Raw genomic sequence first — 5,881 nt, forward strand, 5'->3', positions numbered from 1 at the left:
AATTAATTATAATATGAAGTGAGATTTTGAAATTAATTATAATTTTAAAAATTAATTATAATATGAAGTGAGATTTTGAAATTGATTTTGTTTCTAAAAATAATTATGATATGAAGTCAGATTCTGAAATTAATTATGATTTTTAAAAATTAATTAATAATTATCAAATTAACTATGTTTTTTGAAATAATTGTATTAATATTAATTAATTATAGGTTTTGAAAATAATTATTTTAATATTAATTAGATAATTTAAATAGGATTTTGAAAATAAATATTTTAATCTAGGATTTTGAAAATAATTATTTTAATATAGGATTTTGAAAATAATTATTTTAATATTAATTATAGAATTTAAATAGGATTTTGAAATTAATTTTGATTTTAAAGTTAATTATAAAATTAAGTAAGATTTCAAAATTAATTATGATTTTTAAAATAATTTTCAAATTGAGTAAGATTAATTATGGTTCTTAAAATAATTTTCAAATTGAGTGAGATTAATTATGATTTGAAATTATAACTTTGTAAATAATGATTTTGAGTTTTTAAAATATCAAAAATAATTAATTTACTTTGATTGAAATTAATTAGACTTTTGAAATTAATTAAATATATGTATATAATTTAATTATGATTTAAATATTAATATTAAAATTAATTAAGTTAATTTAATTAAATTGATTAAGTATTTTAATCAATTGTTGATTACAATTTGTAAATTAAATTGGTGAATGAAATTGTTAATTAAATTGGTAAATTAATTCTAAATTTTTACCTAGATCCATCTCACCCTTTTCTAAGTTATCAATTAGGGAATCTTATTGATTTTTGTGAGATGGTTATCTTAAGATTTAGATTATTTCTAAAAATTAATTTACATTTGAGTTAGACTAGGTTTTCCAATTAGTCAATTAAATACACATTTCAAAGATTGGCTCCCAGGCTGTGGCGAGGCACTAGGCCTTCTTAGGTATGTGATCATCCACCACTTCTACACAGAGCCTTTCAAAGAAATCATATATTTAATTTCCTTTTTGAAACCCCTAGGTTTAACTAAACAAGTGTAAATTACACCTAGGTCCTTAATCTAAACATGCATATTATAAAGAAAAGAAAATAAACAATCATCAAGCAATTTTATCTATTTATCAAGACAGTTTTTCTATTGGCTCCCCCTGGATCATAACCTCGATATGGTCTATCAAGGTAATGTATCTAATCCTTGGGGACCCAATAGTGTCCAAGTCCGACTTGATTAGTCAAGTTTGACTTGGGGACTCATGCTTAAACTACTTTTCTATTTGATCGATTTATAAGTGATAAGTACGACTCGTATTTGTGTTTGGCCTTAAATCCAAGTCCAAATTTGTTGTAAATGACTCTTTGTTTTTCAAGAATCATATTAAGATTCTTGGAACCCAACGTGAACCGTTCAAGCATGTTCTTAAGTTCTTTAACTTGAGTTTTCAAATTGAAATTTTCTTCCTCAAGTTGTTGGACTTAGGTTGAATTTTCAATTTGAATTGGCTTAGTCAAAGGACTCGAGTTAGTCACTTCCTTAAGGGTTGTTACCTCCTTTTGGAGTGACTTAACCCGGACGTTGGATTTAGCCAATTTCTTTAATAAATAAGAAACTGGATTTTCTAGATTATCTATGTTAATACCAGAAATTAAAGCGCTTACAGTGGTTTTGGGTCCTTTGGAAACGGATACGGATCTGTGGCTTTGCTCGAACTCGGTTTCTGATTCGCTCTCGATTTCGGACTCGCACTCAGATTCGGTTTCAACGACGTTCGCTTGTACCGGTAGAGTGAGAAAGCTCGTTTGTTCTTCTTCATCGGATTCAGATTCGTCTGATGACTCGGACCAATGGTTTTTAAATACGTGTCCATGACGTATTCCACGTATCTATGCTGATAACCAATTATTTCAAACTTCGTCGAATGAAAATGAATTTTTTGAAAATGGTTTTGGAGGGAAAAAACGAAAGGCGTAGAGGGGGAGTAGTCTAGCTTGATTGGTGGTTTTTAACACAAACAATATCTAATTTTCTTTCAAAATAGGAACCCCCTTGCTGGATTGGTGGTTTCACCAAATCAGAGTAGTCTAGCTCTGATACCAATTGTTGGATCGAGAAGCGCTAGAGGGTGAGTGAATAGTGCTCGTGGCTTTCACTTTTCGTATTCGAAAACGTACGAGTAACGCAGCGGAAATAAATAAAGCACACACAAAAAGACCCAAGTATTTTTACTTGGTTCGGAGCCTTGGATGACTCCTACTCCAAGGCCCATGCTCGTTAAGTATTTACTTTGGGCAACAACTATATCACGCAAAAGGTTATAGGAGTATTACAATTTAACAGTATTAAAACAGCTATACCGATAACAAGAATTGAAGATTCACAGCTTCGGGTCGTGGGGGACTTATTGTAGCTCAATCGGATCGTCTCATTAGCAGTGCACAGCTAAAGGATATCTTGGAATTTGTTGTTGTGAGCTGCTAGTCAAGACCTTTATAAAAGAGCTGTTGAAGGCACCTCAAAGCTCCTTGAGGGCACCTCCATCACAGCCGAGTCAGCCGCGCAGATAAGCCCAGACTCCTTCGTCGCTCATCCACTTGAAGGTGCCTCCATTGTCATGCCCCAGGTAGTCCCTGCCAGAAGAAATTTCAACAGCATCTCCCCTGTACGGGTGACAATTTGAAACTTTCTACAATGCCCTCAGGGCCACATATACATCGGCCAACACGGCCGGAACAATAACAATAAAAATAAAAGTACAATATGCAAACATCCATGCAATTTTATAATAAAAACTAAACATAAGCAAAGATAAGGAAAACATCGTAAAAATCCTACTCAAAAGTTAATTAGGGTTAGCTCCATTAACCCTAACTATTCATAATCCAATCATACTAACCATCTAATACTCCAAATTCACTATGATCTATAACTAAGATCAATTACCTACTCCTTACCTCAATTCACAACTAAAAAGGTTGCTGGAACAAGGTGGTTGTTGTTGCTGGAAGGGGTAACTGTTGGGTGGAGTTGCTGCCGGAACCAAGAACACCCAACAGAAAAGAATAGAACAGAACCTCACTGGAATTCTCTTCTTCTCCAATCTCGTAACCTCAATCAATAGCAAAGAAGAGGAGGCCCAACCTGATCAGGGAAAAAAATCCAGCACAAGAAGAGTCAATGCCGAAAGAACCCTAATCTAGCTAAACCCTTAAATCAAAATTAGAGTTCACGGATTAAACAAAACAACCTAACTCACCTTGCTATCACATTACCAGAACCCCCCTTACTCTGAAGAGGAGATGAATCTCGGATCTAGGGCACAGAGCTCAGCTAGGGCACAGTGTGGAGATGGCCTGCGCTATTTCGTACGGCAGCGGCACTGTGTAGAGGTGCGGCAGCAAAGAACAGATCTAGGGCATGGTCCTTTCCCCCTTGGCCGAAGATCGTCCCGTGGAGAGGTGCGGTGGCGAGCGATCAGACCTAGGGCTCGACAAGAACTCGCCCGAGCGATTGTCGGTGATGCGCTCAGTGAGACAGAAGAAAAGGGGCTGTTGGAAAAATAGATCACACGGCGTCGGCAAGGGCCCCGGTGCACAAGGGCAAGCGGCGCGCCCTGATCTCAGCATTGGAGACAGGGAAGAAGAAGGGAAAGAATCAGCTCGAGGCTACCTTGGCCACGGGGTCTTGTACCGGAGGGGAAGAGGAGGCGTTGCAGCGGTGTCGACGCGTCGGTTGGGCGGCGTCGGCACGTCCGTTTGGGAAGAGAAGAAGAAATGGCCCGCGGGTGAGAAGAGGAAACGACATCGGGGAGGCGTCGGGTGAGGGCACGGGGGAGGAGAAAAAGAAAAGAAAAGGAATAAAAAAAATAAATAAATAAACATTTTCTCGTTAAAATCGGGCAGTCTAAACAGGTTTTCTCGGGTCTTAATTTTTATCCCCGTAAATTTGTCATACGAGCTCCGAAAAATTTCCAAAAAATTCCATAAAATTCCCTTATAGTTATTCACTCATTTTCAGTATTTTACATTCTCCCCCACTAATAAAAATTTGATCCCCAAATTTTCGTTATTACCATCAGTAAGTACTAACAATAAATAAATAGTATAAATGCTGAACGAAAAATAACTCACATACCTCAAGTAAAAAGATGGGGGTATCGAGCTCAAATCGTATCCTCGAACTCCAAGGTAGTCTCCTCGTCCGTATGATGCTGTCATCCGACTTTAACCAATCGGATAGTCTCGTTCCGGAGATGATGCTTTTTCCGGTCTAGAATCTGTACCGGAACTTCCTCATAAGTGACGTCAGGCTGAACGGGAACTGAGATATCTGTCAGCATATGTATCGGGTCGAGTACGTATCTCCTCAGCATAGATACGTGGAATACGTCATGGACGCTTGCTAGGGATGGTGGTAGTGTTAGACGATAAGCTACTGCTCCAATCCTCTCCAGGATCTGGAAAGAGTCAATATACCGTGGAGCTAGCTTACCTCTGAGGCCAAATCTCTCCACCCCTTTCGTGGGTGAGACTCGCAGAAATACATGGTCACCTGTAGAGAACTTCAGGGGTCTCCGTCTCCGATCAGCATAACTCTTCTGGCGGTCCTGGACCTCTGACATCCTCCGTCTGATAGTACGGACCAACTCTACCTCCTGCTGAGTTCTATGAGGTCCTAACAACTATGCCTCCCCAACCTCATCCTAGAGGGTAGGTGTCTGACAAGGCCTACCATACAACGTTTCAAACGGTGTCATCTGAATAGCCGAATGAAAGCTGTTGTTGTAGGCGAACTCTACCAATGACAAATGGTCCTCCCAACTGCCTCCGAAATCCAACACACGAGACCTCAGCAAGTCCTTGTTGACCTCCGCAAGTGTACGGAAATGTCGCAAGTAATATAAAAGATTATCGTATACACAGGGACTGGAATAAGCACTAGAAATGTTTCAACACGAGTTAGCTAAACAACTAATCAATTGGTTTCCAAAAACTAAATGTAACTAATGAAAAGTAAACATAGAAATGAAAGATCAACAAACAATATTATGGGCTATGATAAAGGAATGTTCTAGGAGTTTTGATTTATTTGTAAGATTCCTCAATGTAAATGATCTACCAAATCCTATTTCTCAATTGTCCAACATTTATAAAAGGTTGCCGGTTCTCTCTTGCAATAGACAACCGACCTAGGACTGAAATTTATACCTAAATGTGATCAATTAGATATGAACTTATGTTGTCCTTACACGGGCATGTTCCTGTCACGAAGATCCCTCGGATAATCAACACAAAAATCATACTTCTCAACCCATAAGATATAAAGATTAATCCCTAAATCTATCCTACCTTCTTGAATTATCCTATTTTTCCCTCAAACGTCCTTACACGGGCTTACACCTTTCGTGTGCTTCCCTTGGAAAATCGAGTGGGAGATAATCTCTACAAGATCCATAGGACATTCAAACAATCAATCTAAAATGAGAATTGGGTCCACATCACAACAATTCATTCAAGATTTAATTGATACAAACAAGACAATATCATAGAAACAAGGAAATGACAAATCCACAAGAGTTTACATCAATTTATCATACAAATACTCCCTCCATCCTAAAACAAAGAGATCTATTCCATGAATCGAAAAGAGAAATCCAAAAAAACAAAGATTACAAGCATTTCTTGATCCCCAATCCAAGAAGAGGAGAGAAAGAAAACTTATCTAAGATGAAACTTGGTCTTCGGATCCAATCCACGCTCCTGGAGTTGAATCCATTGAAGATCCTCCTTTAGATCGCCCAGAAATCCTCCCAAGATTAGAAGGAAAGACCCAAATCTCCTTTTCTCCCAAGAGGGA

This window comes from Zingiber officinale, chromosome 1B (assembly GCF_018446385.1).
Source record: "Zingiber officinale cultivar Zhangliang chromosome 1B, Zo_v1.1, whole genome shotgun sequence".
NCBI lineage: Eukaryota > Viridiplantae > Streptophyta > Magnoliopsida > Zingiberales > Zingiberaceae > Zingiber > Zingiber officinale.